At 39.8% G+C, this 23,985-nt stretch overlaps 1 long non-coding RNA gene across 2 annotated transcripts in view; it reads left to right on the top strand.

Annotated features, from left to right (window-relative positions):
* The window catches only part of LOC131135074 (uncharacterized), a 28,495-nt gene extending 5,288 nt beyond the window's left edge, over positions 1 to 23,207 (top strand). For both annotated transcript variants that reach the window (XR_013627921.1, XR_013627922.1), the window contains 3 exons: positions 21,484 to 21,545; positions 22,732 to 22,771; positions 23,038 to 23,207. This is a non-coding gene — a long non-coding RNA (uncharacterized LOC131135074). The remainder of the gene's footprint in view (positions 1 to 21,483; positions 21,546 to 22,731; positions 22,772 to 23,037) is intronic.
* The last annotated feature ends 778 nt before the right edge of the window (positions 23,208 to 23,985 follow it).

Here is a 23,985-nt window from a genome sequence, read left to right as displayed (position 1 = left end):
ACCTAAATGTGCATGAAGCGGGCATAGTAAAGTCCAGGTTAGTAAACGTCACTATGGGTTATAGTTTCCAAAATGCAAAGTGACTTTTTTGACGTTGTAAAACATATAGTGTTGAGCACTATTGGAAGTACAGTAATCAGAATCAGGACTTTATTGAGGGAAATTTGCATGCATTGGGCTACAGTGCAATGCCACTATAACACATTACAATAGCAAAAATAAAAGATGTAAAAGCTCATATAAAACATACACAAATTATATGTAGGACATTGCAAATGAATATTTTGTTGTTATACTTGTTACAATATTAGCAATACATAATAATGTTGCCACTGATTTGAAACTTCATTGACCCAATTGACTGACTGTGATGAGTAAGGCCTTCTTGTTTACGTCCTGGGATATTGCCCAGTTGCACCCTCGTGTGGTGGAGTAAGGAATGAAAAATATATTTATGTTTTTTTGTAGAATGCCAATGTATTGCATTGTTGATAGCTTCTAACATCTTGCCACAGGATAAGCCAATCGCTCACCAATACAACTCATTGCTGTTCGACTAACTGAGCGTTTGGGCAAATTGTTGTTTCCCAAGATGCATTGTACCCGTTTTAGATATATTTTCCCATGGTCAGGAATACGGTCTTTATCCTTGATGACGGTCGGATTTCACTTACATGGTAATAGTTTTCATACATTGCAATTTGAAGTGTTCACCTTAGACCTGGGAGACAGAATGAATATTAAAAAGTCAACTAAAAATAATGGGACGTCCTTGCTCAGTGTAGATAAGTACAACTACGTATTCTTATGCCACACGCACACAAGTAGTTTTCTTTTTTTTGTGAATATTTGATAATTTATGGGTGTGCATCGTGACACGAAATGTCATATACTTACATTTTAAGCACCTTTCTTGGCAACCTGAGAGACCATGTATGATGTCAAAGACCCTCTTGAAATGCCGGTGGCATGTACGTCCATACATGTCTTCATATATTTTCTGTTGTTTTTCTATTCCCATTGTCCCTGTCTTTGTTCTGATTTCTTGATCCGGCTTCTGTGTTCTCTCAGCTTCTGTCAGACCTTGGAAAGGGATGATTACTTAAATGTCTGCCCGTTTCATTTTACAATGGCACAGCTGACATTTGTACCATCAACACTATTATTCTTTGACCTTCCCCTCCTGTGTTTCTCTATGTTGGGTGCAGCCATTGTGCTTGGCTGTTTTCTCCTCATCCTGACTTTTGAGGAAGAGAGCCTCTTATTTACTTGAGTCCATGGTGAGTTCAGTGTCTACAGTATCTCACACAACTGAGTATAAGCTTCACATGTCAGCAATCATTTTTATTACCACACCAATTCTCAAGGGACAATATTATAGAAATTATACTTATATACTTCCAGTCACTTGTACAGTATGATTGAGTGTTAGGGCCTCATTGAAAGAAAAATAATTTGATGAGGTTGTAAATTTAAGAATAAAGTTGAAAAATTACAAGAAAAAAATCTCAATATTAGCGTGCATAGCAGTGTACATTTACTATACACTGGAAAGGGCTCAACACACAGCTATTTTTGTCAAAATATCTGGCAACACAACTGACTACTATGGTAATTGTGTCTTTCCTACAGTCAAGCATGGCGGTGGTAGCATCATGGGGTGGGGCTGCATGAATGCTGCTGAAACTGGGCAGCTGTGGTTCATTGAGAGAAATAGAAATTCCAACATGTATTGGTATATATATATATATAAAACCGTTTTCCAGCATGGTAACATCACCAAAAATGACATCTCATAAGCCTTAAATGCATTACTTGGCTGTTAGTGTCCATAAATGTAGACTGCTTTCTACGCTGTACTAATACTAAGTTATATACAAGTTTCATTTCTATAGTATTGTGCCTTGACAAGATAATAAAATGGTCGTTGAAATGTGACGTGTGAATTTCTTTGAAGAACAGTCACCAATAATTATTTGTTTACTAAAAATTGCCGTATCGATGACATCAAAGTCCGCCTTCAAGCATTTCCTCTCATCATATCATCAGCCGCTTGGCGTGTTCTTAAAAAGCAACCACCCCTGACCTCACATTGTTATGCAGTAATCTCAGTCATTGACAGCCATTGATGCGTTCGCGCTTGTATTCTTCACAGCGCTTCATCTTCAAAGTCGCAGTTGAAGTCTCTCCCTTTATTCATCCTCGTAATTCGACTAAAAACTTTCTCAGAAATATTCACTCTAACACATTCAAAACAAAGATTACTATACAATATCAAATATGAAAACTTCTTTAGCCCCAATAAAGTGAAAAACTCTTATTGTTCTACTCTAATGTATTAAATCCATATTTACCTGTAAATACCTGTGATGTTCCCAGGTGAGTTCCCCGGATACTGTCCCTAGGGTGTATATAAATGCATATCTTGCTGGAGTTTAACTCATTTACAAGCATGCTTTTGTATTTCCGTCTTGCTTTCCCTTCTTCCCAGCTCTCAGCCATCATCTTATCTGGTGATGTTATCCAATGAGCAGCCAAATCTCCAGTAGTGCAAATCTAACCCAAGGGAGTTCTGACACCTCGTTATCATAGCACATGCAGAGCAGCCCCTGTAGCATCCTCTGTACATGACATCCTCTTCCGAGGAGGAGACAGACAAATAGAGTACAGAGACAAAAGAATATGAAGAGCGGGAAGGGGTGCATTGTTTAGCGAGAAGAAAAGGGATGAGAATATACTTCAAACATCCATTTATCACGTATACGTTTAGGCTTCACACACTGGCCCGTAGGGATTCGGAGGACAGACCTTGGCTTTGTTTTCTCTCTGTATTTGCTTTCTTATTGTCTTTGTTGTCAATACAGTATGTTTACTTAGATAGTTCCACAGCAAATACAGTATATTTATTAATCAAGATGTAAACTGAGTCACTGAGAGTGTTGTGGTTCGACAAAGCCGTGTCAGTTCTTACTTATGCTGAGCAGACCCTGAGCCGGATAAATTGTGGAAAAATGATGGATGGAATATTGAAATGGAAAAGTAGACCCATTAATTTACAGTGCTGTCCAGCTGTCGCCCCTGAGGGATTACTGTGTTGTTTTTAACAGGTTGAACAGATGCAGTCCTAGCCTGAGACCAGTTTTAAGTGCTGCCTGGAAACCTCTACTGTCAACAACCAGGGGATAATATTGTAGTGTCAATCTCCAAAGAATTTCAAAAATAAAGTGAAATTAAATCTCAAGTCCACATAAAGTTACATAAAGAGTAAGAAAGGTGTTATGGGGAAAACATTATTTTTATCTTAATTTTTTTTTTTTAAAAAGGTAATCTTATATTCAGTGTGATCATTCAGGTTGTAGGGTTCAAACTGGATTAAAATACATAAATAACACCTTTCATAACAGGATAGGATTTGTTTGAAGTAGGGGTGGGGCTGAACCCGAATACGGTATTCAAAACGGCCATTTTTGTGGCTTTAAACTGCATGAACTCCTTTTTGCCTCTTGCTCAAAACACACATATATACATAAACACACAAATATGAATATATATTTTAAAATAAAATAAAAAAAAATATATGGCTGCACGGTGGTGGAGTGGTTTGCGCGCAGACCTCACAGCTAGGAGATCAGGGTTCAATTGCACCCTGTTCTCCCCGTGCATGCGTGGGTTTTGTCCAGGTACTCCGGTTTCCTCCTACATGCCAAAAACACGCTGGGTTAAATACCGACTCCAAATTGTCTGAAGGTATGAATGTGAGTGTGAATGGTTGTTTGTCTATATGTGCCCTGTGATTGGCTGGCCACCAGTCCAGGGTGTACCCCGCCTCTCGCCTGAAGACAGCTGGGATAGGCTCCAGCATCCCCGCGACCCTCGTGAGGAAAAGCGGTAGAAATGAATGAATGAATGTATACAAGTCTTTTGGAGTGAGTTTTTGGGTTTAAAAAAACGCATAAATATTTTGAGTTAATAGACTGTATTTTTATACAGCTTTAGTATTGACTTTGGCTAAATCAGAGATATTCGCGGACATCAGTTTGAAAACAAAGAATGTAATAATTTCATACCAGTGTAATAAATTGGAGGTGAAATTGTCAAAAAGCAAGAATCCAATGGGAGAATTATAGCAACATTCCATTCTGCAGAAAGTATAATTGTGTTTGGCACTGACAAGCCCAGGGTCATGCCTATCCCGCCCCCCCCCCCCCCCTCGTGCTTAAACTGAGTGGGGCGTACAAATGGAAAAGAGGCACGGCAGGGAAAAGCGAGATAAGCAGGAGTAGACACAGTTAAGAGAAAGAGAGTTAGAGCTAGAAGGAGATGAGTTGAAAGAGAGCTGGGAGCAGGCGGGGGTAAAAGAGGGAAAAGAGAAAGGGCATCCCCAATCAATGGCAAAAGCAGTATGCTCCAGATAGAGACGAAAGCATTGTTTCCATCCCTGCTCTGTCACTTTCTGCCTGTCATTCTGTCTTTGTGTTACATTCCTTTTAATGTCATTGCCCTTCATTTAATTTCTGCCAAACTGTAGAAGCGAGTGTCTCTCCTCTCCCTCCGACTACAAAAGCTGTTAGAAACAATCTCCTCACTCCTCGCTACACTTTTGTGTGTTTGCTGGCTTCCTGTCTGGATTTTAATGGGGTCAATCAGTAACTCAAAGTAATATCCCAGCAAGAAGTAATTAAGTTGTCAAAATAGGGTTCTTTAAACTTCTGCCCACATCTGATGGTGTAATTCAGTCTCTGCCTCCTGCTGGTTCATTAGCATATTTTTTATTATCCATCATTAACTCAGAGTTGACACTGTGCTCATTTTGTAGATACAAATGCGTGTATGCGCAGAAATGTGTGTGTATTCACATTGGAATGTTTATCTCAGCCAAGCTCAAAACGGGACATTAGTTGGGTGTTAGTTGGAATCTTACTAAAATGTAAACATTTTTACATAAAATTGTGGATATTTTACATTTGGCTGCAGGGCTAGTCTTTAAGCACGGTCAAGTGCAAAAATACAAAAGTTATGGTTTTTGGTTTTATCCTTTACGAGTTAGTGAGCCAAGATTTTGGTTTGTTATTTTTAATGAAAGAAGTTAAATAATAACTGAATGTCATGGTTGATTCGTGAGTTGACGCCTTGAAAAACATAACACCAGCAATTAAGCTGACAATTGCTTGACGCAGAAAAAGGAAAAGATCGCCATGGTGTTTGAAGAGACAGTGTCTACTATACTAGAGATGCGACATGTGCGGACATGTTGGTTGCGCCTTCTACAATTTGCATTCTTAGTTGTGATTTATGTAAAATGTTTTTTAGGTGCGGAAAAATTCCAACTAGGAATCAAATTTTCTTTCAAAGCACGGGGATATGACACCACCTTATCGAATGTTTACAATTAAAAACACAGTGAAATTAAAGTATAATCAATATATTCGAATAATTCCCACCAATACTGCATGTATTGGGTTGGTTGCGACAAGTTCCCCCCAGTCTTTTGAAGGAATCTTTGAAAGGAACAGCTCCTCGCGATTAGGGGCGCCTAATCTGAGATTGATATTTGATATCGGTCCGATGTAAGCAAAAATATATTATATCGGTCGGATATCCAGCGCCAGATCCATCATGCAGATCCCACGTGATCATAACAGTGCGAACAACCCCATCGTGCATCCAAAGCAGCACCACAAAAAAACAGCATTATGATCCTCGCAAGACCATGCAAGCGAAAAAACAAACCTCCGGCCCTCCAAACAATCAATGCAGTCTGAATCGATCACAAGTAAATATTTCTTATACCAACTATTGCTGACTATTGTTCCCTGTTTGAGTGATATCACTCGATCAAGACTACAAGGCATTTCACCATATGCAGTATTAAAGTGAAAATGTTGTATGGGACACACTTTGTCAAGATCCAACTCCCTTCAAAGAGCCGTAAATCCCATATTGAGTGTCTACACACCTATAAGACTGGAGTGGAACATGTTTTAACCCAATTTAAGGCTTGTTTTGTTCTATCCACATGTACTTGACTGTTTCCAACTCTATGTCTTCCTTTAACCACCAATAACATTTAGAAATTGAACACCATCTGGTCTTATATATATTGTTTTTAAGGAAGCATTAAGTCCAAACTATAACTGTAGGAGTCTCAACATGAACGAGGAGGGGGAAGGAAATTAAGGGAAAATAAGGAGTAAAAGCTGCAGAGAAAAGAAGAGCAACATTAAACTGTAATCCGGTTAGCTACAGATGGGTGTAATCTCTCATTATTAACATATTCCCAGTCTAATCTTCAAACTATCAAAGAAGGGGTGGGGGAATTTTCCATTGCGGCAGTTCCTTTTTACACATTCATGAGCGTTGTTGGAAGTGTCATTTTTGTAGACGTCAAATGTCAGACGGCTTGACAGTTTGTCAGGCGTTGAAGGGAGAAAATAAACACTGTAATTATAATTACAAATACCCCCTAAAACCCCTGATTCCAAGTGATTAGTGGGGATAAACAAACTGTAGTAGGATATGTTCTAACAAGTAAATCACTGAAAAATTGAAGTGTGCTTGTCATGAAGGGCTCAGAAAACATGCATAGGTGCTTGTGTAGAAAATCTTGCATATAAATTTGTTGTTTAGAAATAAGATGGAATCCAACAGGCATGGTGACATTAAGGCTGGATTTACACTACATGGTTCAAGTGACCCAATTCACATTTTTCTGGGATGGGGCCTAGTTTGGATATGCGTCATAGCAGTTTAAGCATGAAAAAATGCATGGATTTGGGCTTTAACCTCTTATGCACCCCGGCTTTACAAGGTTCTGGCTATATTTAAATGTTAATAAGAAATTTATAGTCATTTTCACGATGCCCGTGCTGCAGTAACAGCAGTCAGGGGAAGCATACCCAATCCAATAATAACATAAAATTAATTTGTTGATTGAACTTTTTTGTTAAGTAAAAATCACTGATCATTTCCTGATCAAAAACAGAAATCAGAAAACTAAGATGATGCGGGTGTCAGGATGGAGGATTATAATATTCACGCTTACCAGAAGGTGATCACACCTTTACAGGAAAGTAATAGAGCTTTTCCTGGAGACGGTAGGGTGTATACACTTCATCTACACCCCTGACGTAGACTAACTCTACAGCACTGCGATGACAACCGAACTAAGTTAATTAACCCATGCTCTTGAAGCTAGCTACTGTCCTACAATGCATTGGATCTGCTGCTTATCTACATTACAGCATGTCAAGTAACGCTAAATGAGGATTTATGTAATAGTTTGGGCATTAGGAGCAGATTGCAGGGATTTTTTTCCAATAGCCAATTCGATAGAATTGGCCGGTATCAGATCGGGCCATCTCTATTAACTCATTCTCTACCAAGGTTTTTACACCCTGAGATAAATTATTTTTATGCATAACCACCATTGTGTTGTTTATGTTGTGGCATAGTTTTGTTTTTTTTTTTTTTTAGATATTTTGGCTGAATACATATGGCTACATTTGTGTCAAAATTTCAAAGTTTTGCTTGGAATGCATCTTTTCAAAAAAAGCTGTTTTTCTTTGTTTTTTGTTGAAAACTGAAATTTTGCTCCAACTTACATATGTTTTACCGCTGATTAATAAAGAATAGAAAAATTCGAAACAAAGTTTTTGTCTGATGAAAAATGGGATTCTAATGTTTCTTTAGGCATATTTAGGCATATCACCCTAGAAGACAATATTCTGTATGCCTTGAAGAATCAGTCAAAATCATCAAAAAGTGGCATGTCTTTTGAGAAATGGCTGGGATTTAATTAGTGAATTACTTAATAAAATTAACAAGACTTCCACAACAAGCTAGAAACGGCAACAAGTATTATTTTTTCAGCCCTAAAAATCACTGGACAAGAAGCCAAAATATGATCGTCACATTCCTGGTATGTGGATAAAAATCGGATATACAGTAAGTGATAAACCACATGTCAAGGGGCAAAGACTGTCAGCAGTACACCATGGAAATATGTCAATGATATACATATATGCACCAGTCCAAAAACATGTCAAATCAAAACTACGGCCACAGCTTGGAAAACTGTGGATGAATTGTAGTCCAATGGAAGGAACACAAATACTAATTTTTCAACAGTAAATGCATATAACCTTTTAATTGCAACTGGATTTGCAAGTAAATGGGAAAATAGCATGGCCAATATTTAAAATAATGAGCAGAAAAAAGTAACTTCATAACCTTGAAACCATCACCGAAAGACAGCCATTCATTTTCTACCTCTCATCCTATTATGGGTATCAGGTGGGCTGGAGACTAACCCAACTGACTTTGGCCGAGAGGCAAGGTACACACTTGACTGGTCGCCAGTCAATCACAGGGCAACCATGAAAGATTATATGAGTCAAGGTGGAACCCAGCATTTGATTTGAAAGTACGTGTTTCTATCAGCCCTTACTTTGATGGACAATTTTGGCATGCAAAAGCACACTTCGCCATCATTCCCTCCTTGATCAGTCACACACACTTAGGTCTGAATTGTTTCACCCTTCCTTCTCTCTTCTCTGCCTACATCTATTAATTATCAAAACACTGTATGCACTCTGAACATGCTTATGCTTATGTAACACATCTGAAGGAGATTTTTTTCTTGTATCAATTTCATATCAGTGCCACAAATTGAACCTGTCTACGCAACACAATAGCAAGAACACATTCAAGTGTGCACACACTCATATACTTTTTCTTCCTTGCTGCAAGCAGGTGCTTGGACACAAATACAAATTGGGGCTGTCGGTAAGAAAAGCAGTCCAGATGCATGTTGTACAAGCCACTTGTTCCGCCACACACATTAGGAAATCCAATATGAATGTGTTAAATGAATTCTTGGCGAGACAGAAAGAGCAAGGGAGGTGAGGGACTGAGCGAGGAACACAGACAGGAAGCCAGGCGGCTTGTTGATTACTCTGGTGTTTAACATTATGAAATGCCAGAATGGAAATAGACCTCATATCACCCTGTCAACTGCCTTGTTAGCTTGGTGGTTTAAATTTCCATTTGTCTGAGCAGGCTCTGGGGAATAGGCAACTCTAAAATGCACCATTTTACAGTGAGCGCACGCACACACACACACTCACACGATTTGAAAAGTGCACAAATAAGGTGCACGTTTATTGCCCGATCCCACAAATAACAGGAATGTATCTAAAATGACCAAATGTCATTCATTCCAGCTCATACACAGTTGCTGCTTTGCCATTTTGTGGGTGCAACACCCTGCAGTTCATTCCTCTGTCACACCTGTTGGTGAATAGGAAGAGGTAAAAGCCGTAAATGCAACAGGAGTGGCAAACAAGTGAGCATTTGCGGTCATGACGAGGTTACTGAATACCTGCCAAAGAAAATCTGTCACACTCAATATGATAGAGGTAAAAGGGCTCTTCAATTTAATAGATGGGTAAAATGGATTTGTGGCAAGTTGTCAATTGTGTGAAAATGACCTGGGTGTTGGAATGCTTGTCTCCGAACATGTACTAATGGGTATTTTTGATCTATAGTATCTCCCAAAATACACTCCCGTGTTTATTATCATATGTATTTGTTAGAATAAAATGTAGATAGAATGAATATAGCATTAGTTATCACCCTTATATTCATTTGCTTAGACAATAGAAAGTGTTTGAATGTGCTGAAGAGGGAATGTTCCCGTGACCCTGATCAGAGACCCCCAGCGACCCCCAGGTCCTGGAGCTGCCTGGATGCGCCAACAGCAACCCTGCAGATGTTCATGTTACTCCTGCAAGAATGTGGCAAGATAAGAACTCATAAAACAATAAAAGTAATTACTCTCACATATATACACACACACATAGACAAACAAATACAGCTTGTGCAACTGCCTATCTAGCCAATATATGACAACCGCTTACTTACACAAAAGAACAAAGGTAGGACTTCTGAGTTCAACATGACTAAGTAACGTTGCAAAGCCGTCGGATTTCAGCAACAGTTTGGGCATAGTCCAGTTTTACCCAATGGTCCTTACTAAAACGGTGAAATCTCCGACAAAGCTGGGTTGGGGGCGGGGCCTACAGCTTGTGCTCACTGTCTGCAAACTGTGACATAAAAAAAAAAAAAAACTCTGAAACCAAGCATTCACAGCCATCCCTAACTTCTTTCACGGCTCACTTCCAAATGTGCAAACCTCATTATCTGGAATGTTGGCATCATTTAACACAAGAATAGAACATTCTAACAATTAATCTAATTAATCTAATTATAGGTCAGAAAAATAAAAAAGCACAATAGCTACCCTTTAAAGAAAACCTGCTAGATCATGCTGGTGGACCAGCATCACTATTGAGATTTTGCTGGTGCTGGTCCACCAGCATAGAGCAGCATGGAAATTATCCTGGTCCAGCATGGTCCACCAGTTAAACCAGCATACTTTCCATGTTCGTCTATGCTGTTTCTTTCAGCAGGGCTAAACTAAAATTATAATGGATTGTACAAAAACATGCCAAACCTTCTGCAGGAAATGACTTCTCAATGACCTTACTCTTAATAAAACACCCCATCATGTACCTCTGGAGACATAAACATCACAAAGTCTAAAGTAAGGATAACAATGGAGAACAATGTTCTTCAATGAGCTGTCCTCCTTTGACAAACCTTAGTTTAATCACCCTCTAGAGGTAGTCTGAGTCAGAGGCAGCAATAATAAATGTTACAAGCAGTTCCTGCATGACTACAAGGGGACACAAAGAGCCCCTGAAGTCATAATCACGCCATCACCATCAGACCTCCCGCCCCCAAGAGGGCAGTAATCATGTGGACTGCTCGGTAATCACTATGATATTGCTATTATGTTTCTACCGGTCACGGTCAGTAATCAGTGTAGTTTTTTTTTTCCACACATCCACTTCTACTTCTACTAATGATGTGTTTTTTTAAGCATTCCTATGGTCATTATAATGTCATTTACTTCTCTTGATCATGCAGTATTTGTATCAGTTATAAAAAATCCAAAGCTCACTGTTTGCTTTGAAGTGCAAAAGTGGCAGACCGGACTCAAGCACGTAATGACAAACACACACACAGCAGTCAACAGGGTAAACATAAGATGATAATTATGCATGTAGTTTGTTTTGAATGTGACACGTATCCCTCCTCCTGCAATTCGACAGCTGTGTCAACACACACACACACACACACACGTTAATGCTACTGCTCCAGATTAGAAATGCCGTTGTACCATTAATGAATACAGTACAGAACAAATCCATATAAAAAGCAATGCCAAATTCGAAGTTTCGGATTAATTTTAAAATGTTTAACATTTTTTCTGAAATGTTTATACGCCGTCTGTTATCGTACAGGGTGACACAAAAAAAACAGAGCTCACTAAAAGTCTTATAACTCCTGAAATTTTATTCAGTTTGAAACAAAAATTCTATGGAATTATGTACAACCTATGTAGCCAACATCTGCAAAGTCTCAATTCTCAATGACCCTCCTGCACTCCTCTCTCGGGATGGCTCTGATGGCTGCTGTGATGGCTGCTTTGAGGTCAGGGATGGTCTGGGGGTTGTGCTCATACACCCTGTCCTTGAGGTAACCCCACAGGTAGAAGTCTGGGGGGTTCAGGTCTGGTGAGTGCGGTGACCACTCCGGGTTGCACCTGCGGCTGATGAGTCGGTCATCGAAGCGCTGCTGCAGCCACTCCAGGGATTCATTGGAGGTGTGAGGGGTGGCTCCGTCCTGTTGAAACCACTGGAGGGCTCTGTCAATGCCTCTACGTCGGCCAAGTGCTACCCAGAACTTGCGCAGGACCTGGATGTAGCGCTCCGTGTTCACAGTCAAGGACCGCTCGTCATCGTCCTCAAACCAGAATGGCCCGATAACGCCATGAGATGAAATGGCCACCCAGGCAGTACACTTGACAGAGTGCAAGGGCCTTTGCAGGCAGTGGTCAGGGGGTGTGCTGCCCCAGAAGATGTTATTCTTAGAGTTAACGTGCCCAGACAGCAGAAAGTGGGCCTCGTCTGAAAACCACATGTTGTCGAGAAAGTCCGGTTCATCGTCAATCTTGTCTGAAAACCACTGGCACATGGTTACTCGCTTCCTCATGTCGTCAGCTGTGAGCTTGTGCTTGATTTGAATCCTGTAGGGATACAGATGGAGATCTGAGATCAAAATTCTTCTTACAGACTCCCGGTTGATGCCAAGTTCTTGACTTCGCCGACGCACAGACTTGCTTGGGCTGTGGACAACAGAGTCTCTGACTGCAGCAACATTGTCTTGTGTCCGTGATGATTTTGGTCGCCCAGAGTGTGATTGTCTGTTTTTGTCTTTTGCATTCAGGTTATTCACAGTCCCATGGGTTCTGAACTTTTTAACCCATCCGCAGATCACTGAGCTGACAGGAAATTCACGACAATTGAAATGGTCTTTGAATCGCAATTGCGTTTCCCGGAAAGACTTCAGCCGAAAATATGTCTCAACTGCAAATGTCTTTTGCTCTGTAGTCCAAGGCATCTCGAAGCTCACACGTGGTAGACTCTTAGATCAATCCGTCTTCTTAATGAATCTGAAACAAATAACAGAATTACTTGAATATTGCGGAAATTATTCAACTTTTTATGAGCTCTGTTTTTTTTGTGTCACCCTGTACAATATTGCATGCAACACTTGTATTACTTGTATTACAGTTAGGTATGTTGAATCTTGGTAGCACGGCGGTCGTGTGGTTAGCGCGCAGACCTCATAGCTAAGAGACGCGCGTTCAATTCCACCCTTGGCCATCTTTATGTGGAGTTTGCATGTTCTCCGGGTACTCCGGTTTCCTCCTACATTCCAAAAACATGCTAGGTTAATTTGCGACTACAAATTGTCCATAGGTATGAATGTGAGTGTGAATGGTTGTTTGTCTATATGTGCCCTGTGATTGGCTGACAACCAGCTTGAAGACAGCTGGGATAGGCTCCAGCACCCCCGCGACCCTCGTGAGGATAAGCTGTAGAAAATGAATGAATGAATGTTCATGAATCTTGTGGTATTACCTTTTTTTTTTTTTACTTCAACGCTAACCTCAAAAGTTAAACTTTTGGTTCGATGAAGGTGACACATGTCCGCCATCCCCTGGTGTAAAGTATTAACTACTAGAGGCACCATATTTGATGAAATGGCAGACAATTTGTCTTACGTTATGTGCTCATTAAACATATATGACATACATTAATAATAAGCAACATCAGGTTTTGATCAGCAGCCCCCAAATGACTAGCATCCAACTAATATGATATGCCACCCTACCGTTTTTGTACCACTGTGATTACTAATCAGTGCAACAAGACAAACAAAAGAAGCATATTTGTCAAAGCATCTTATTTTCCGCGTAATGAAAGTTCTAGCATAATAAAATCACTAAATTCTCTTTGTACACTTTGTTGTACTTGTATGAACTTACATAGTGCCCCCACAGAGCGCTGTAACTTCTTCATAGTGCCTCCACTGAGAACTTGGCAATGTCATTGTGTTCTGAGTTAAAGGAGGAAAAGACAAATAAAAGGCACTTGACATAGTAGAGAAGAAAAGGAAATAAAGAATCTTAAAAGGAACATCTTGGAGGAAAAGTCTTGTGAAATAAGGACAGTGCTTTTGGTAACTTTAAATATACTGACTACAGTGAAAGTGTTCTCTTTCATAATAAGGTGTATTTAAGGACTATGGGAAATTGTTAAACTTTGGACATCCATCCGTCCATCCATTTTCTATGTTGCTTATCTTCGCTAGGGTCGTGGGTATGCTGGAGCCTATACAAAAAAACAAAAAAGAAACAAAGAAAAAGCAAGACATATGCACAGTTAATCCTCCGACCCTTGCCAAGGTGACGTCTTGGAAAATTGTTTGACGTCTTGCACAATAGCGATTCAAACCTCAAAGTTATTGCACATTTTTCCTGCACGTATCGGTTACGTTCCAAAACAATTTTGTCTAATTGAGATGGGTCTTTCTTTTCGTAATTTGTAATTACTTTTATGTTGCAATCTGTTCCGTGTTGGGCACATACATGAAGCCATATAAACAAACATTTGATATAATTTTATTTTAATAAGAATTCAATTTAAACCAATTTGGCACCCAAAACCTCCATACCATATGATCCCAATTGTGGTTTCAGAGAACAGATTGTACAAAAAATGTCTATATTCTTCACAATCATGAGTTGTGAATGAGGTTTGTCATTACCCGAAAAAGGGGAATGGTGTGAACGGGTGACACTCACTAACGGCTCGTGCACAAGCACATCCACGCAGTCTGAGAGAAACTATTGACAATTAGCAGTCATGGCTGAGCAGGAATAATGTGGAATATACAGTCATACATTAGAATTCTAGTGCCCCCATTGCAGTACCTAAATATGACAGATAGCAATTTTTAACTGAATATTAACTTTAAACCTAATGTATAATACTGCCATTGCCTTAATTTATTGAATCAAATTAAAATCCAGGGCGGCACGGCGTTCGAGTGGTTAGTGCGTAGACCTCACAGCTAGGAGACCAGGGTTCAATTCCACCCTCGGCCATCTCTGTGTGGAGTTTGCATGTTCTCCCCGTGCATGCGTGGGTTTTCTCCGGGTACTCCGGTTTCCTCCCACATTCCAAACACATGCTAGGTTAATTGGTGACTCCAAATTGGCCATAGGTATGAATGTGAGTGTGAATGGTTGTTTGTCTACTATATGTGCCCTGTGATTGGCTGGCGACCAGTCCAGGGTGTACCCCGCCTCTTGCCTGCAGTCAGCTGGGATAGGCTCCAGCACCCCCGCGACCCTCATGAGGAAAAAGCGGTAGAAAATGAATGAATGAATGAAATTAAAATCCATGGTCCTACTATACGACTTTGGGTCTAACGTGTCCTGGTTAGTCTGTGGTGCTTTTCACATGGGTGCTTCAGACCTGGATGCTACTTGAGCTCTATTGTCACGAGTTTGGCATATTGCACACAAGGGATATGTTAAAAGATGAAAAATAACTATTCCTCAGATTTGAAATAGATATTTTTGATGAATGGCTTTGTTTGGAACCCAATTTCCCCTAAGCTACATAGCTACCAGGGAACAAACAAACAAAAACCACTTGCTTGCAAGCGATGTTTTTGAGGATTTACGAGAGGCTCACAACAATTTATAAGTCATCTTGACAAAAGGGAGAAGTGAGTCTTTATAAGCACACAGCTTTACAGTGTTGATGGAGTTGAGAATGTTAAGTGTTTAGTTTGTAAATATTTATTCCAGGGAGACACACCAAGGAATGTGTCTCTATGTATCCTGTAGATCCACTGAGTGGATTGCAGCTCTCCTTGTTTTATCATATTAGTTTCATTCTGTCTTCAGGTTAGCTTTCTTTTCCTCTCTTTTGTAGTAACTTTCCATTCCAGCCACAATTGTCGAAGGCCGATGAAGTACCTCTATCTGGTGGTCCACATCAGAGCATCTGAAGACAATTCCAGAGGAATTAAATAACATCAGATAAAGGAAGAACAATCAGTCGTTGAAAGTGTGTAAACATACACGTGTCACTATTTCAAAGTGTGTGTGTGTTAGCGCTCAATTGCACATTTGTGGTAGTCAGATGCAGAGAAAGCGTATATGACTACATTGTACAGTACTATGTGGTGGAGTATCAGAGATCCTGTCAGGCTAATTAATACTTGTGTTTGCCCTTTGGCTCAGCTGAGTCCATTACCATGGTAATTTTGCCCCAATAATGTTTGTCCTCCACACAAGTGACTCACAATGAAACACGTGAGCAAAAAGGAATCTTAAGCATGCATGTTGATGTTCTCATGTGTTTTTAGTGTGGGTCCGAGGTTCCCAAGGTGGGGTATGTGAAAAGACTTTCGAACCCCTGTTGTAAACAATTCCTTTTAGCTATTCAGATACAAATTCTACATGGCCATTTGCCAGTCAAAACAAAGCTAAGAATAAAAATATTAATAATTAGCTATTTCTACCTCTGCCTACCATGACAAATCTAATTAAAAAAAAAAACATTGAAAAGCTGCCTTTGTGACACGTGTGTGTGTATGCAGTCCTCCATCATTAAATCACAGTTCAAACATTGTACCCTAACTGGGGTTTTTTGGAAAATAATTAAAGGGGACCTATTAGGCTCATTTTTCAGCCCTTTGTATTGAGTTGTGGACTCCTATAGTGCAGCTGCACACAATAACCACCACACAGAGCTTTATAGTTCTTCCAGAATCTGCACCTATTAAGCTTAATTTATTTGGATTTCATGGTTCCTGCGAAAACTGTTTGTGCCGCTAGCTGCAAAAGCCTAAATGACTGTCATGCCACATAGGCACCATAGGTTTGAAACCCTGCTATGGCACATATTTACGATAATTATTGTTTTCTTTTTTGATACTGCCTGTCACAGTGTCCAGCAAAAAAAAAATCTGGTCAGCTCACTGAAGGCCTCAATACCAAATGCACCACCCGCCACTGTAGGAATTATCTACATGGAATTTATACTAGCACTTAACACCATCTGCAATGATCTCAGTTGTTTGATGCCTTTGCTCTGTGTATGACAAAATAAGCCAACTAAGTGCCCCATACTGTCACTAGGCTGACATAAATCATCACTGTGAGCAAAATAGCTGTTTTGTGTGTGTGTGTGTGTGTGTGTGTGTGTGTATATATAGCATCATAAATGATGGATTTTAAAACTGAAACAGCCTTAATGGGCAGAAGAGCGCAGTCACTTTTGAAAAGAGTCTCTTGTGTAGAAGAGCTCTCAATAGACCCAAAAGCCCACAACAGACATAACATAAGGACTGTACACTTCAGGTAACACTATTACTGATATCATTGATAAATCTACTGTCATCCATTATAACATTAGTACTTTAAGCATTTGTTTTGATTAACATAAGTGTAAATAATAAAAACACCTACATTCTATTAAATGCAAAATTCCCAACAGTTTTGGAGTTTTCCAGAATATATCACATCAGTACCGGGAATTCTATAAGCCTTATGTCTTCCTACCCAGTCAACTGTGTAGGGACTGCATGTGCAGATGTTGAGATTAACTGCAGGTTCACTAGTGCAGATGTGCTTGCGCTGTAATTCAGACATCAAACTGACAGCTCGGCAGCTTTATGTGCTCAACCAACTGTGTTGTTGTCACAGGTTCAGGCCAGGCTGCCTTGATGCGGCGTACACAGTATGATGTTAAATAAATATGTTCAACTAGACACACTCACACACACACACAGATCTGTTACAAGCTATCTGATCTGTCTCCTGATATGCCATCTAAAAATGTGGGTTCAATTATTGGAACGTGTGAAAGATATCTCTTGCAAGTCAAGGATTTAATAGCCTTTACAGTACACCCACTGTGTATGTGTTGTGTGTCGATTTTTTGTGTCATATGGATTCTACGTTTACAATGGAAATTATATAAGTCATTGACATAGATGAAGTACTTATTCACAAAGTAATGAACTCATCTTTAATTCAGGTGAAGCCCTCACTCAGTCGGAATATCAGTAGGTCTAGTCGGAATTGATGACATGCCAGTTTCATATCCATTTTGTGAACCAGTACACAACTTTCTACAGAATTATGCATGTGTCCCTCTGTCATTGTCCAATGTTACATCCAATACAGAAACCCACAAAAGCAAACACACATGTACACACCACGCTCTACCTTGAGCTGGTGTGATGCATGCAGTCGGGTCTGATGAATGGAAGTGTCGACAAAGCGAAATGAGCTGTTGCCTTGACCTCCCTTCTGGCATGGGCATCCTTCTCCTGACTGCCTTATCATCAAACAAATGGTTGCAAAAGTACAAACATTACTCTCAAAAAAAAAAAATCCCATCTTCAAGTAGCCCACCAAGTATTCACGACATCAACTTGGAAAAAAACAGATCAAACATAAAAGACATTTTGTTACTTTGGTGTGTTTTTTGTGTGTGTGTTCCTTTCATTGAAAACAAATATATACCCCAGACATTGTTTTGTCGGTGCATACATTTGCTTTCCTGACAAGTTTTAGCCGAGTGCAGAACACCAACAGAATATTCATTCATTCATTTTCTAACACTTATCCTCACGAGGGTCGCAGGGGTGCTGGAGCCTTATCCCAGCTGTCTTCAGGCTGCCAGCCAATCACAAGGCAGATATAGACAACCATTCACACTCACATTCATACCTATGGACAATTTGGAGTCACCATGTTTTTGGAATGTGGGAGGAAAACCCATGAATGCACGGGGAAAACATGCAAACTCCACACAGCAATGGCGGAGGGTGGAATTGAACCCGGGTCCCCTAGCTGTGAGGTCTGTGCGACCAACAAAATATCCTTAAATTAATTCTTGTTCCTAATACTCCTAATATTTCTAATAAATTTCAATTAATAATGTGAAAAACTGAGCAAAAAAATGCAATCTGAAATACAAAATGCAGAGAACAACCACTTTCTGTAGATGTTTTAATTCAAAATGTGAGCTGTGGATACTAGCATTGTGTTAAAACAACACCATCCAGTTTGTTTGGGTTGAAATAAGCCATGCAAATAATTAATTAATTAATATTAGTAATAATAATAAGGCTGATAACTGATTCCCCTGTGTACCAACATTGCATGTTTGCATGAATCACCAACTTCACAACAGATCATGCATCCATCCATTTTCTATACCGCTTATCTTCACTTGGGCCGCCGGCATGCTGGAGCCTATCCCAGCTGTCTTCGGGCAAGAGGCAGGGTAAACCCTGGACTGGTAGCCAGCCTATCACAGGGCACATATAGACAAACAACCATTCACACTCATATTTATACCTAGGGACAATTTGGAGTCTACAAATAATCCCAACATGCATGTTTTTTTTGTTTTACCCAGAAAAAACCCACGCATGCACTGGGAGAATATGCAAACTCCACACAGACAATAATTGCCATTTATTCTCCCCAAGGTTTAAACTACGGAGGTAGATCACACACCACAGGGAACATTTAATCCATTTAAAAAGGAAACAATACAGTTAACAACTGCATCACAAAAAGAAATCATTGTTTCCTTCTTTCCACTGGCTGCTCTTGTGTCACATTTTATTTCTTTCCATTCCCCTCTTATCATCTTCCTATCAGGTCCACTTTTTCAGTTTCTCTCTTTTATTTCTCTTTTATCTTGTATGCCTTGATTCTTTTTGATGCCCTTTTGTCTCTTCTTCACTTCTTCTGTTTGCTTTTTGTGCCATCCTTCAGTGGACTGCAGATGGGACCTACACACACAATTACTGTAAATAAGTAAATACAAATGAATCAGATGCTTCTACAAATTATGGCAAATACAGAGCCAGAAGGCAATGTGGATGTAAAATATGAATTAAGACTTTTTGGAAGACAAAAAAACTACATTTGAGTTGAGAGTCAACTGTATGTGGTGTCTCGGGTTCTCATTCACTTACTCTACATACACTTTGGGTTATTTTTGAATACAATTAGTCCAATACATAATAAACTGACCATGCACAGTATGGTGTCATTAATCAATTATTATCGGAACAATAATGGCTGTGCCAGATAGTAGCTCCTAAATAAGGATACATTCTGGCATTCGAACTCTTGTGTAATTATGTAATCACCCACACACACACACAAACACACAGAAAAGCTGGCATTCTGACTCCATTCCAGGGTGCAGCACATAAATCTTCCATAATAACAGTGGTGACATTTCAGCAACAATAGGAATTACACAAAACAACTGCTGGATGGTTGACCAGCCAGAACACACAGAGATACAAACTCAGTCATTCCCCACACACAGACACACCCGGCACAAATACTTGTGAAATCCACAAGTTCCAGGACATTTGCCTATTTATGAAAGGACTCCATACCTGAATGTAGTATGTGATTTAGTAGGAATGCACCCTGAACAAGTCAATTTTTCCAGAGAAGGGTATTTGGACATGGGGATGTTTTCATCCAAAATGCTTTTTGTTATTAACATGGTGCAAAAATACACATATTTAATATTTTTGAAAGTGGTACCCATATATAGTCAAATGTAAGACCATCAGGACTTAAATTCACTTACCCTGCTACATTACCTTGACTCAGTCTCCACTTCATTGTCAAAGTCCACTCAAAAGTTTGCATGTGTTTCTTGTCCGTGCATGCGTGGGTTTTCTCCAGGTTCTCCAGTTTCCTCCCACATTCCAAAAACATGCTAGGTTAATTGGTGATTGTAATTGGTAATTGTACTTACCCTGTCTTGCTTGTTGGTTGGTTGGTTGGTTGCTATTGGTCATGTGGAGTTTGCATGTTCTCCTTCCAAAAACATGTTAGGTTAATTGGCGACTCTAAATTGTTCATAGGTATGAATGTGAGTGTGAATGGTTGTTTGTCGATATGTGCCCTGTGATTGGCTAGCGACCAGTCCAGGGTGTGCCCTGCCTCTTGCCCAAAGTCAGCTGGGATAAGCTCCAGCATACCCCTGTGACACTCGTGAGGATAAGCGGCATAGCGGATGGATGGGTCCATCATTCTGAAACGATATTAGATTATCACACACATAAATTAACCCAGGGGAATTGAACTCCAAAAGAAGCTGAGTGTTTGATGAAGTAATGGTGGACAGGGTTGGTAGATTTACGGGTGCCATGGTCGGACGCACCTGGCGTCAGTTAGTTCCCAAGACATACGATCACATGTCTATACATTGACATGAAGGGACCAACCTTTGGGACAAAGGATTGACGTAACTGAGTGGACTTCCAGAGCATGACTATAAAACTTGGTGTTGGGCTATAACTCAGGAGAAGACTTGGCCTTCTCACAAGGATGCAGTCCTTGCTGGCTGTAATAAAGTGCTGTTTTTTTTAAATGAGCTGGTGTCAGTGAAGTTTTCCTCATCATTGCCACATGACTCTACCTTGGGAAAAGGCCTGGTATATCTCAACAGCAATAACACGTTTGTATTATACTGAACTATACGGTCTTGCGACAGAGAAGTGAGACGGCACAAAGGGAAAATAGGCAAAAACACTCAGCAATGAAGCTCATCTCAGCGGAATACCAGAATTCACAGAAAGCTAAATAGATTTATACGTTTTCAAATAGCCGCTGTCAACATGGGCACTAGGGCTTTGCAAGGACCTGCAATTGTTTACAGCAGGCGGTCTTTTTGCTTTGATTTAATACTATCCAAAAACAGCAAATATGTTTTTTCCAATATTTTGATGTGATATGGAAAAGTTATGTTGATGTAAGCCTGGTCATTTCATGTTTTTATCTGAGGTTTGAGTTTCTGCAGCGTGCGACAGGGCGTCTGATTGAATACTTTGTTGTTTCTAATGTTGCCACTGAGGAAGTGAGTCATACATCTCATCAAGGTCAGAGTGCATATACCTGGAAGGAAGATTGTGACTTGAAAGAAATATTTTATCTCTTTTTAGGAAGAAAGACTTTGAGGCTTTGAGGGAAGTTAGAAAGGCAAGTGTGACTGAAGAAATAGACGGTAAGTTGAGCAACAGTCATCGTTAGTATAGTATAGGTATGAAAGAAGCATCGCATATTTTTATTATTGTCCTAAAACAAAAAACATGCATGTTCAACTTGCATGCACAACTTATTTAAGATGTGCAAATTATTCAATATAGTAGCTACTGCCAATATTTTTTTTCACATAATATTACTACAATAGGGTTTGAAATGCTATTACTTGAAGACTAAGTGCTATTTTTAAATACTCTTATTGAGCACTGCATCCATGCTTCTTGACTTCCAATTGTGGCATGCTTTGACTTCAGAGGACTGACTCTAAAGAAGCGTGCCGTCCGAGGTGGGTAAATACAGACTTCAAAGGACATCTGCTTTGAAACCCATTCGTTTCAAATGGGATGCACTACAACAGTACTTACTGTACTTCAAGTATTTTGAGTCATCCCTGACAAATTGTTGAATTCAAGAATAGTTTACTTGCTGACTTTGAAGGGACAACAAGTTTACCAGCAGTTGTCTATATACAGTCATCCCTTCCATGGTATTATTAGTAAATTAGTATGCCTTTTTTTCTGTTATGTTTCTATATTGCACGTGTGTCAAGGTGACTATATGGGTAGTAGTTCATGTCTAGAAGGCCGTAATAATGTTAAAAACTGGATTTAGAAGTTCGTAAACAGGTTTTCCATGTGGTTATCTAGGGATATATAAATATATATAATATTCATTATGAATAAGGAATCCTACTACACGGAAATTCACTTGTCACAGTCGGGCTTGGAACCAATTAACCGGAATAAATGAGGGATCACGCATATGCGTGAGAGAGCTAGTTATGAGTTACAGTCGCGAGCCAATCAGAACTACTGTAATTTAGTGTGTAAGACACTACTTTTTTCCAACACTTTATACAGTGATGCGGCCAATTTGTTGACATAGTCTGTTTGTATGACACTTATGTGCTTTGAAGCAGTCATTTTGCGCTTTGTGCGTACTCCCTCATGGAGGCGGTTCTCCAGAGGTCGCAGGTGGGTTGCTGGGGAGGGCAGCACGAGCTTGGCGGCGGATTTGCCTTGGCCCGATGGTGGTGCTGGGAGCAACAACAAAAGAGGGAGAGAGACTGGTGGGCTGTGTGGTGAGGTAATTGTGGACTGGTCTGTTTTGACACTGAAAAAGACAACTTTTGTGGTTTTCATTCCCAGGAGGAGGACGAGGACAGCAATGAATGACTTTTCTGCTAGGGTACTACTATTCAACTATTCGTATTGCATGCACTGTTACGGCAAAAAACAAAAAAACATGTATTTAATTAAAAGGTAAACAAAACTTTATGTGTGCTAAATAGCCCTTGTTATGACCTGGATACCGTCAGCTTAAAGACCATACACATGTTTCTCTTAGTGGGTACATTTTATATTCTGGTGCACTTAATAGTTCAGAGCTGTTGGAGTTTCCACTGTGAACATAATACCGCAACAAGTTCCACACTGTAATATATCTATGCTTAGGAGAGAGAAAAGAGAAGACATATGGACACACTTCATGTTTGACGTTATGGAGAACAAGACAATGTGTAAACCACAAGGAGTGATAAATCCCAGCGAGAAACTTGAAACTTGAAGGAGCATCTGCAAGCAAGTCATCTTAGCAAAGAAAAGCGACAAATTGCACAATAATCTGTTATGTTCAGTGCTGTTTTTATTGCTGAGAAAGAGCAGCAGTGCATTATGGACGCCTACTGTGATATCTAGAGTTGTAGAGTTACATCATACAGTAGTACTGCGTCATATTGTTCATATAATAAAAAAACATATAATAATATATAGGCTAGTGTGAAATTATTAAGCAGGGGTACTTTTTGTTAAAAAAATTAATATTGAAATATTTACAGGTAGCCTTGAAAGATGACTTATCCTTTCCATTTCATATTTTAGTTGACTAAAATGTGAAATATAGTTGACTAAAACTAAACCAATTTAGGTAAATTATGACCAACACGGGTTGTTTGTCGATATGTGCCCTGTGATTGGCTGGCGACCAGTCCAGGGTGTACCCCCGACTCTTGCCCGAAGACAGCTAGGATAGGCTCCAGCACCCCCGCGTCCCTCGTGAGGATAAGCGGTAGAAAATGAATGAATGAATGACTAACACAAAAATATATTCTAAAATTGTCAAATTAACACTGCACCATGCTATTTCAGCTGGGGAGGGTGTTCTTTCTTTAGGCTGAACCCAGCCAGGTCACATGGGTAAAGTCACTTGCTTGGGAGCCCCTCTCCTAAGCCTGTTTTTAGGGTGAGTCCACACCCCTTTTCCACTGTGGCTGGTTTGGAGATGGTTCAGAATAGGTTTTCCATTATCATGGTTCCATGGGTTTTTCAAATTCTCATAGACATAGTACACCCTGACAACGTACTGTAGCGCCAAAGATCACTCAGGCACTCATAACACTCCAC

The sequence above is a fragment of the Doryrhamphus excisus genome, linkage group LG8 (assembly GCF_037039965.1).
Source record: "Doryrhamphus excisus strain RoL-2023G ecotype Guam linkage group LG8, RoL_Dexc_Guam_v1.1, whole genome shotgun sequence".
NCBI lineage: Eukaryota > Metazoa > Chordata > Actinopteri > Syngnathiformes > Syngnathidae > Doryrhamphus > Doryrhamphus excisus.
Note: the sequence above shows the minus strand (reverse complement) of the source record. Positions and strands in the feature narration are given on the sequence as shown.